The 12,003-nt window shown below is 38.2% G+C and overlaps 1 long non-coding RNA gene across 1 annotated transcript in view; it reads left to right on the forward strand.

The window, feature by feature from the left end:
• LOC134535326 (uncharacterized) overlaps positions 1-11,996 on the forward strand; it is a 129,346-nt gene extending 117,350 nt beyond the window's left edge. Inside the window, exon 3 of the long non-coding RNA XR_010075608.1 lies at positions 11,940-11,996. This is a non-coding gene — a long non-coding RNA (uncharacterized LOC134535326). The remainder of the gene's footprint in view (positions 1-11,939) is intronic.
• The last annotated feature ends 7 nt before the right edge of the window (positions 11,997-12,003 follow it).

Consider the following 12,003-nt stretch of genomic DNA (forward strand, 5'->3'; position numbering starts at 1 on the left):
TACTGTCCATCTTGTTAAAAATGCATTAAATAGGTGATAATATAACGTTTACTTGGCTTTGTGAACTTTGGCTCCCGCCATCTGCCATATATGGCAGCACCGTGGTTATACATTTCCGATCCACGCAACTTCCGTTCCATTTACAAAATTACTCCTACCAAATTCCGCATACGGAGAGCTAAGATGTTAAACATCAATAATTAGGGACCGGAAAAATTCGCGGGTTTAATGACCTGCAGAATGAACTCCACAGTTCTACGTACACTCGGTCAAATGTCACCCACTCATTGGCTGCTGTCTTGTGAGACGTCCCAACGTAGCAGCCAGTGATTCGATAAAGCTTTGGTTGGGTGTTTCTCATTGGTCCAGAGTCATCCAGGTGAGTTGTGAACCAATAGCAGAGGCAAGACTGAGGTATAACTATTTGTATTTTAGCCTGTCGCGAAATGAATTTGCGAATATTTCCGGTTTCTATCAATAATGTATTGAATCTACCTACACAAATGAAGTTACTCTGTTTGGAGCTCATAAAAAAAAGCATACCTTAATTAATGATTTATATCAGTGAAATAAAACTCTACAATTCTGTCAAATATCTATAGCTGACCGATAAATTAGTGACTGTCGTTGTTTAATGTTACGAAATTCACTGCGAAATCAGTGATAATTACTAATAAACCACTGACATTTATTCGCCTTAGTTATTCGCAGGATTAATTGAGGCCGTTAAAGTTGTTTTTTTTTCATATTGATAATGTAATTTGATAAATTTGGGCCGTCTTTGGAATGACTAGCTTTGCGAAATTAATGTCCGATGTAGAAATTTTTTATTATTCTAATAATAGTTGCGTTTGAATTATTTTGCAAGTTTAGGGAAACTATTTTGCGAGCAATGTGGAATCTTCAATGCACGATTTCAGCCCGCGTTTGTCCGGTGTATTTACTTGTTTAAGGCTCGACAATAATAATCTCTTAAGTAAATAGTGTTTTAAGTTACTGAAAGAATAAAAATTTATTGATTCTTTAATTGTTTCAGGTTAGCGCTAAAATTATTTCGATCGTTTTATGCGCCATAGATTTTAATTGGGCACCGGGGAACTAATTAATATATATATATATATATATATATATATATATATAATATTAGAAGGGATGCCTGTGACTTCGAAAAACTGCGCGGTACAATATTGTCAGTAGGGAAAATGCAATCAAATAAAATTCATTAAATACAATTTATAGTTATTTACATAGTGAATCAAAAAGTTTGTTATTTTTTAATACTTCTATTGTGATAGATAGGTGTTACAGAGGAATAGAAATTTTGTGATGCTTTTTTTTTTTTTTTTGCACCCGGAAGTTCAGCTACCGAAAGTCTTGAGTTGGCATTTCACGGTAATTAAGTATGGATAACGCGCAAGCGCTGAAGTTGTAAGAGGGACATTAATTTTGAAAGTTTCCCCGTTTCCTAATTTACATTCAACAACGAAACTTGATGTCGGGGAATTTACAAGGGAACAGCTTGTAGGCGGAGCTGTGTGAAAACTTGGCGGCAGTGTTCGGTCCCCAGAAGGCTGCAACTTTGCGGACGTACTTAGAGGCTGTCGAACTTGCTGGAACACCCTGCAGCCGACACTAAGTCCAGTGCTTTTGTGCGGCCCGGTCAGTGCCGGGCTGCCGCGGGGAAACAAGCACTTCCCGAGTTACGTCATTAATAGGGACCTGAAAATTTCGCGGCTTCATTTCGTGCTATGCTAGAATTCAAATAATTACACCTTAGTGCTGCTTCTGTCATTGGTTCTCTGTCAACCTGGAGGACTCATGGCCAATTAGAGATCCTCACTCATAGAAATGTCGAATCACAGACCACCCAGTCGAGACGACTCACAAGTCAACCGCCAATGAACAGTTGACATTTGCCCGAGTGTGTAGAGGATATTGGAGTCCATCCTGGAGGTCGTTGAATCCGCGAAATTCACGGGTCTCTAGTCATTAATAGGGACCTGAAAATTTCGCGGTTTCGATGACCTTCAGGATAGTCTACACAGTCCTCTGTATACTCGGGCAAATAACGCCAGTTAGTTGGCTGCTCACTTGTGAGTCGTCTAAACTGGCTTTGCCCGTGATTCGTTACTTCTTTGATGGTTGAGGGTTTCTCATTGGCCCAGAGTCGCCCAGACGAACAGTGAGACGATAGCAAAAGCAGCTTAAATGTATATGTGTGTGAATTTCAGACTATCGCGAAATGAATCTGCGAATTTTTCCGGTCTCTAGTCATTAAATTATAAAATAATACTGAGGACTTTAGAGTGAATTGGTCTACACCCGCCCTGTTAATAGCAATTTTTACTGAATTTATTTTACTTTCTTAGAATTGCTCATTGCGTTTGTTGATAATTCTGGCGTCATATTTATTCTACACGTTATCAATTATTTTTAAAAAAAAAGTTTGAAAAATGTTAATGATAAGTTTTCCTTATTGATTTTCATCGTGGTCCCTCACTGTGATTAAATTATAAAATAATTCTGAGGACTTTTGAGCAAAGTGGTCTTCACCCCTCCCTGTTCATAGCAATTTTTACTGAATTTGTTTTACTTTATTAGAATTTCTCGTTGCGTTTGTTGATAATTATGGCGTCATATTTTAATTATACATGTTATCAGTTATTTTAAAAAAAAGTTTGAAAAATATTAATTCTAAGTTTTCCTGACTGATTTTTATCGTGGTCCTTCACTGTAAGTTCTTTTTTTTTTTTTTAGTTTCGTCATTTTTGCAGTGCATATAACGTAGCTTCTACTATCCTAAATGCAAAATAATTCATCGTGAATATCTGAAATCAGCGAAAAACAAAAAAAAATTGATAGGCTAGCCTTAATAGGTTCACAAGACGGTAGTGACCATACACAATACACGGGTAGAGTAAACGGGATAGCAACTAGATGATGTGACTCTCCTGACTACTCTACTATCCCATTTATCGTAGAGTAGCTGTCCACGCACAGAATTATAAAATGGGATGGTCCAGTACAGAAGTGGCTTTCAGCACACAATGCGCAATCGTGTTCATCGACGTCTTACTGCAAGAAAATTGTGCAAGAGCCATGTTGCAAGAGGTACGGGAATCTTTAAAATAGCACAGAAGGGAGAAAATAATATCCCCATATGCTGCCTGTCCCATGTCCCTGTTCACTGTTAATGTTCCACACACACACACATTCATTTTCGTGGTACAGTTCTACGGATGTAATAGTTCCTGCTTCTGACCAGCTCATCTTCTTGAGCGGACTGAGCACTGTGTGCTCATGAACGAACCAGCTCGCCGGTCTGTGCTCCACCAGACCGCACCGGCTCACACAGGTAAAGTGAGCCGTACAGTGGGAGATGCAGTGGTCGGGGGAAGAAGAGTGGACATGTGCTGTCCCACTTGACTCTCACAACCACTACTCTCCCGAGTACTTGCCCAGCTGTCCGCACGAGGATAGTGCCGCGACATCTCTCACTTGCCCTGGTTGCTATCCCGTCTACAATACCTGTGTAACCGCTCAATTAGCACCAGTAGCAGAAATATCCATACAAAACATTTTTTTTTTAACAATTCCGTGTGTTGCACGAACTGTTATGTCCATATCATAGAATTTTTTTACGTGACAACGTCTAATAAATCGATGAACGTCGGCTGCACGCACGAAAAAGTGTCCCGTTTGCACATTGTCCCGTTACGCTGTATCCCGTTACGCTCATTGTACGCTTGCACTGCATCTATCTCTCTTCCACTCGATTGGTCTATGAATCTACTATTATATTAATTAGGTTAAGGCGGGCTTTTCAAAAGTAGCTTTTAATTTAGTACTTTAACTGAACTATCATTTCATCAATGTTTAGTTATGACGTCACGTTAAACTATCGTCCGTAAACCGACTTTACAGACAACCATTTTTTTGTCTTTTTCGTTTTCAACCTTTTAAATCAACGAGCCTTTAAATTGCAATTCAACTTCCGTGAAAATTCATGCGTTTTGTTGAATGTGTCTGTTGCCTGTCAAACTCTATCCGCTCTCCCCGGAAACATAAAAATAAAAATTGTGAGCTGAGGAAGCTAGTGTGCTTGTATGTACAAGCGCGGCTTATGTACCGTTGAGTGAGGAAAAAGCAAACGTCACTTTAAAAAAATTCGTTAAGGAAGTGTCTGAAACAACGAAATCACATATTGTTGTGTGAATTCTAAAAACTTATATATATATATATATATATATATATATATATATATATATATATAAGAAGCTACACTTTTCAATAGATGCATGTCAGTGTTTCTCGTAAGCTTGACCATATTTTGAAAAATAATCGAAGTGGACATAACGACCAGTATTAAGTTATTTGTGTCACTGAGATATTTAACTTCAGGATAGTCTTTTTCGTCTACAACGGACCTATTTAGACTGTCCAAGCAATTCTCAAAGATGCTGCCTAAGGTTCTTCGTGCGAAAGCCTCAAAGGCAAACCATGTGGAGCTTTCTTCAGCCCATAGATCACTTTTCTTCTTCGACTCACTTGAAGTTACTCTGAAAAGTAATAGAACAATTAAAAAAAAGTTTTAACCAACATCCCAAATTTAAGAAATGCACAGTAGTCTTTTGACTTCACGTTAAAAATGTAAACGTGCGAGTCAAAACTCTCCAGGGGCCCTATGCTGGAGTTTTAAGTCGTATGCGAGTTGCCAGCCGAGTGGTCTTTTCCGATCGGTTTGATGCTTTGGTATGCACGAACTGTTCCAGTTTACTCGTGTGCGACTCGAGTGTTCGGAATGGAAACCGAGGGGTCCAACTCGAATGAGATAACCATTACGAATGCGAAAAGTCACGAAAACAGTGAAAATGGCGGAGTGGTTGGATGTGTTGGACATTGAAGAGCTTGAATTAGCTGAAATAGAAGCAGCTAGAAACCCTCGTCGATTCCTAGAACGGAAGGATGCGTTTGAACTGGACGACAACAAATTTGTTAAGTTGTTTCGTCTTAACAAGCGGTGTGCCGGAGACCTGATTAGCAGTCTGGAAGAGGTTATGCCGGCACCTTCTCGTACAACTGCACTTTCTGTTGAAACTAAAGTAATTGTTAGCACCTTATAAAAACCAAAGAAGCCCTATTGTTATCTTTATGTGCTTGCTTATGTGTAGTTTCGGTGACAAAACAAATGGTTCGTTAGCTGTCAGAGTGCAATGTTATGCAGAAGGCAGTTATGCCTGTAGTACATTTTTAATATAATTATTGACTGAAGTCAAACACTACAGCACCATTAACACAGAATGGCAGTTTATCCCTCCTTGGAGCATACCTGAATTAAGTTACCAGTTACAATAAATAGCTAATCAAAGATAAACATAAGTAAACCCCCTGTTTAAGCATTATACAGGTTTAAATAGGTAGGCCTATTTCAGTTATGTTAAAATGCTTGGTTTGTTCCTGTGACAGTGGTAATAGCCTGGCATATTTAGTTCCAAGTGAACGTCTATGTCTTGTGTGTATCCACATTAAAATTAGCCTATGTAGCCTGCTCCCTAACGCCAAACTGAACATTAATGGTTAGGCCTACATGTTCATTACAATACTGTAAACACAACACTAGTTAATGCTACTTAGTCTTAATTTTGGTAAATATGTAGAGTAGCGGTATTTGCAAAATAAAATGCTAAAAATCCGAAAATACTTTTATTATATGCTCTTTAACTTCTTCTTTTCAATAAACCCGGCGGAGATAAGAAATTCCAAATACTTTAGGAGATATCGAATTTTTTAATATTCATATTTGGGCGATATTTGTTAAAAAAAAAATTTAATTCCGAAAATACTTTTATTCTGTGCTCTTTAACTTCCTCTTTTCATTAAACCCGGCGGAGATAAGAAATTCCAAATACTTTAGGAGATATCGAATTTTTTAATATTCATGTTTGGGCGATATTTGTTTTAAAAAAATTAAATTCCGAAAATACTTTTATTCTGTGCTCTTTAACTTCCTCTTTTCATTAAGCACGGCGGAGATAAGAAATTCCAAATACTTTAGGAGATATCGAATTTTTAATTTTCATCACAATACCTGTGCTTTCATGCGGCGTTCAAAATTGTTGCTTGTTTACGAGTATCAATTATTTTTTTTCGCGACGTACGTGAACGACTACATCATTTTCTACTAATGGCAAAGGAATTGTACCCGCCTCTAACTTAGGCGAGATTTTAACGTTTCAAATTTTAATGTTTTATTTGTTATTTTGATATTGTTGCGCAAGTAATAAGTAAAAAAAAAAAATTACGTGAGTTCCTACTGTTCATCCTTTGTCCTGGTTTGTTAGGTCAGGTCAGCTACATTATAAATACTTTAAAACTGAACAACCATTTATATTAATTCATATTATTTTTAATGTCAGTTTAGTTTGAAAGTATTTATAATGTAACTGACCTGACCTAATCGACAATTTTAATTAATTAGGCATTCACGAACACACGGCAAAATAAAAAAAAATGTTTTGATAAAGAGTTTGTCTTCTTCCTACCGAACACGACAACAAACGAAACGGCGATCGTTGATTGGCCAGTTGGAACACGAGCAGAGTAGCCATCCTGACAAATTCACAGTTCTCTCCGAATTCCCACAATCCACTCGACTTCTCCGTCTCGAAGACTTTTGTGTAAGTCGCATGCAACAAGTAGCACCTCGAGCATAGCAAATGTCGAACACACCAAGTCGTATGCGAGTTCATCACTCTACTCGACTCGAATGGTCTATGAAGTCGAACGATTTCGAGCATCAGGGCCCAGGATTTCTACGAATGCCTCCACGACTCCCATTAGTGGGTCAGTTGAAAGAATCGGCAACTTTGGGGTGAGAGGTTCTGAGTTAGAATCCTGGGTAGAACATGGTTATGTGTGGCAAATATAAGTTGAAAGATTATACCGAGATTAGTTTGTAAGTCCTTTATTTCCCCCTCCCCATAATCCGCGATTAGCTTGCCGACCTAAAGGCGTTTTATCATTAAATAACTACTTATTGACTTCTCGGCTATGGCTACGTCCATGTAGGCCTAAATGAGGAAGTATGTTTTTTTTTTGCAGTAATCTTCAAGCTCGATTAATAAGATGGTTGGGACACTCCATTATTCAACAATAGAAGCCAAGAAGTTGTTAGTGACACTGGTCATGAAAGCTTGCCATCTCTGCCGCCCTCTTTACCTCAACCTGGCCAAACACCAAGGAGGCACAGAGGTCAACAGTGAAAGCATGGGGAACGGGCTCAATGGTGCCTTGTTAGGCGTGTAGAAAATCATGAGAACCTTGAGCCGACTGGGGAGGCCATATTACAGGATAAAATAGTTAAATACATACTAGTCAAAATTAATACAGTGGTTTTAGTTAAATGAATACAACAATATCGTTTCTCTGTTCCTTATATTTTCTTTTCCTTAAATTCTTTTACTTTAAATAATAACAACAACAAGGTTAATATCAATTGATGATAGTAAAAGTAAATGTTAAGATAAGGGGCCCCCTTTAGATACTTAAGTTAAACACATTGATTTTGAGGTTAAAAATTACATTGGTTGAAAATTACATAGGTTGAGTCAAAAAAAATTAATTATTAGTCCAAAAGAATGCCGAAAATGCTAGATTAAAATTTTCTCTTTAGATATGTGGTGGCTCATGGTTGCTCTTCTGCATGCAGAAAGTAACAAAGAAGATCTTTCCTGATTAAACGAGCTGCATCAGGCACTGAGGAGCACCCTGACTCAGGTGACGAAGAAGTTGTGTGTCACGAAGTAATCGCGCCCATGGCCCCCACGCCTTCCGCACGCACACTGTACATAAATGTATTACAAAATAGGATAATTGAACAAAATATCATTTCCACATATTCTTGAAGGAATATGCGATTTTACTCACCACTTGCGGTGTACGGAGAATTAATTAAGACATTGATGTCAACAGATTAAGAAACGGCCGAAGCTAGGAACAGTTACATCATGGCCGACATGCTTCAAAAAGAAAGACGTATTATTTTGTGCAACTGAAGAAGACCATAGAGTTGAGACATGAAAGACTGCACATGTAAAACAAATAGAGTTACACTATAGTGCAGTTTCCCAAATCAACATTCATTATGGACAAAAGTAAAATTATTTTGTTGAAAACTAATATAAGAATTTTAACATACAAACTTGTCCTTTTATAAATATAAATTATGCTGAAATTGTTGGTTACAAGATGATTTACAAATTCAAGAATAAAAAAATTATGGCTCCCAGTTTGCTATACAAAATAAAATAAAAACAAGAACTATAAAATAGATAAAGTGAGCATGCGCATTACTAAAAATGTGCAATGGCACACATCTATTTAATATCATTCACTATAAATTATATCAATGTTGTCTTCAGTATCATCCATGACGGAGTGTCTGCAACCGTGTTTGAACCGTAAGATGTTTTGCAATTTTACAATGGAATTGTTTCGAAATTAGTTGCCAAAATATTTTATTGTGAGCCTGCGTAAACAACAACGCGTGTAAATCTTGTAATACAATCATGAGGGTTTTTTAAAAAAAAATGTTTTATCTGAAGAAGCAAATAATTTAGTTTCCTAAATTACTATTACGGAAATGTGTTGGGAAATGCAAGAGTTTTATTTGTATACAATCGCGACTCGACTAGCGAGAGCACGCCTAAAGCCTCCCCTCCTCCCCCCTCAACGATAAGTCAATCACGCAGTTCCGACTGATAAGTTCGGACTGATCGTGCATGGGTTTGTGGGGGGCCTTAAAATAATTAGGTAGGTTTTGTTCACTTGGGAGGACATCCTGTATTACGTCATTTCCGGCGGCCATCTTGGGTTACATCATATCCGGCGGCCATTTTGTATTGCGTAATTTCCAAGATGGCGGAAGGAAGTGATGTAATTAAAGATGGCCGCTGTGGTCGAATTGTTAAGGTTATTTAATATGGAGGAAATGAAGTAGTCCAAGACGACCACCGGAAATGACGTAACCCAAGATGGCCACAGGAAATTACGTAACCCAAGATGGCCACCGGAAATTACGTAATCCAAGATGGCCGCGCGGATCCCTGGATCCACAGCCTCCCAGCCCTATCCCTATATTAACCAAACCTACCCACTAACATCGGTTCGCGCGTGCGTCAAACAATCTGCCCGCCCCGTTATACGAGTTCGATACAAATCATTTCTCTGCCCCGCACGTTCGAACGCCACGCCCCTAGATCCCCTCCCATGTGAGTTATGCCTGCGCGCCCCTTCGCCCCATGTTTCATGGGTTGTCGGGCCGGGGGCGTGTCAACTGGGGAGTTTAGAGGGAGAGGGGGGAGAGAGAATTCGGAGCAAATTTCCCCCCCCCCCCCCGGACGACATACTTCCCCTTGTCAGCCGCAGAGGTCCCAGTCCCAACCCGTAACATTACCCCCCCCCCCCTTCCCACCAAAACCCTCTCACGCTCCAATTTACATACTCCAGAGAAGGTTGCCAGGAGCGTGTATTTTGGAAAAAATACAGCCACCGTGCGCATATGCATATATATATAATTCCCTCCCGATAATTGGTAATAGGTGCAATTTATTGCCGTTTAAAGAGGCGCTCTATGAAAACCCATTCAACGACGTACCCCCCCTTTCAATTCCAAACCTTCTTCGACTAATTTTGCGTTTATTTATCTTCTCTCATGTTTTGGAGATAGTTCCCCCCCCCCCCCCCCCCCCCAAACCCGGCCCACCCTCTTCGAACAATTGGTGAAGATTAACGTTTTAAGATCTAAAATGTGAGTCTTGAGTTCCTTGTTTGAAAAAATATTTTCGGTGGCGAAAAAAATATATTTTTTTTTATCTGCTCGGTAATTTTTGATCGACTAAAAAAAAAACATTCTCTCTGTCTACCGCATCAATCGTCAAGCAAAGGCACTAAAACATGGCTCAATTGTACGCACGGCTAGATTTCAAACTTACTGGTAATTTCTTCGTGCTTAACATAAGCAATATTAATGAAATTTTTTGTCCTCACAACAAAAATGGGATGATTATTATTTTATTTTATAGCAAACAGCAGAGTCAAAGGTAACTGACCACGTTTTGGGGTTCAAAATAAAAGATAATAAGAATACGCGTGTTAATAATAAACTCCATGCAGTGTTTTCTGTAATCATTATATTTATTTATTTTTGTTTTCTGTAATCAGTATATTTATTTTTTATTATTAATATTTAAGTGCCCACCAACAGTAAATAATAAATATAATATATTATAAATATATGTATGTGTATATATATATATATATATATATATATATATATATATATATATATATATATATCTGTCGGTACCTCGGAGGCATAAGACACTATGTCACAAAAACCATATTTTTTTGCACGAGAATAGTTAAAATAATTTTTAATGGTGCCTCACTTACTAACTCAAATATTCTCTACCCAAAATATGCGAATTTTTGACATAATGTAGATCTTAGTGTTGTATGCCACTAGAAAGAATGTTAAACGTTGGTCAAGTTTATGATTAAAATTACATTTTGCCCTATAGTGGACATAGAGTCTTATGGTTCCGAATTACAGGAATGTTTGATACATTTTAACAGGATGGGCAGTATTTTAATAAAATATAAACTGTCAAAAATCAGGTCCAAAACTGGGGTTTGGTAATTTTTTTCCTCAAGTCTTTTACGCTTTTATTGTAGCCGTTCCATTACGCAGTTTAAAATTTCGGTAGCGAATTCTAGTGGTGGGTGCTGAAACTACGTGTGATTCGCGTCCAGAAATTTAGTTGGAAACCAAAATTTTCGTATGTTTTTAACGCTCGGCATCATTTTAAAGAATTCTACGTTAAATTTCGTGTCTGAGTTTTCGTATTATAAGTGTATTTGCAACATGATAACACGCGAAATTTTCCTCCTTACCGCGGTTATATGTTACACCTCTCTGGCGAGTAGTGAAACACTCGCTCGCATTTCTGAAGTGACACTTTTTAAGGCGCTTTAAGAAGAGAAAAAAAAAATGAGGAGAGTGAATTTTTGCGATGCGCGAGCAGCATGCGACAAAAATTGACATAAAAAAAAGGCTAATCACAAAAACAAAAACTATACTTGTGCTTTCAAATCATGATTGATACTACTTGATATTTATTTATTATGGATATTGGTGACAAGAAATTATGTTTATAAAATATTTCAACATTTATTTTCAAGTGAGGTTATGTACCCGTATGTATAATTTATTTGTAATATTAAGTAATAATGTTATTATTTATAAGTTGATTTAAACGTAGCTCGATTATTTTACTAATTTTATATGCGTATTTATATTAATATTGAATACTGAGTAATCAGTTATTTTTTATTTATACTTTACCAACCGTGGTTATATCAGTCCAGTTGTTTTTATTATTTTTATTAATACTAATTATTATTTGCATGCGTAATTAAAGATTTTTTTCTTTATCACGCCGAGTAACTGGCGTGCATCAAGTACACGCGCCGGGCGAGCTGTGAATTGTTGCCCCTTGGAAGGGCAGCTCTTCAGGATATTTTCTGACAGTAGTGTTTTTGAAAGGTTGCCTGGATTGTTGTTGCCCCTTGGATGGGCAGCCCTTCAGGATTTTTCTGACAGTGGTTAGGTTAGGTTAGGTTAGGTTGGGTTAGGTTGGGTTAGGTTGGGTTAGGTTAGGTTACGTTACGTTAGGTTAGGTTGGGTTAGGTTAGGTTACGTTAGGTTAGGTTACGTTAGGTTAGGTTAGGTGAGGTTAAGTTAGGTTGGGTTAGGTTAGGTCACTTTACAAACTAACCACTGTCAGAAAAAATCCTGAAGGGCTGCCCTTCCGAGGGGCCGCATTTCAGTCGCCCCCACGCATCGAGTGAGGTCGCAGCTCGTGCGTGTGTGCGCGCAGGCGGCGAGATGACCGGCGCCGCGGCGCTGGGGGCGCTGGGGGCGGCGCTGTGCTGGGCGCTGCT

Source organism: Bacillus rossius, chromosome 8, assembly GCF_032445375.1.
Source record: "Bacillus rossius redtenbacheri isolate Brsri chromosome 8, Brsri_v3, whole genome shotgun sequence".
Lineage (NCBI taxonomy): Eukaryota > Metazoa > Arthropoda > Insecta > Phasmatodea > Bacillidae > Bacillus > Bacillus rossius.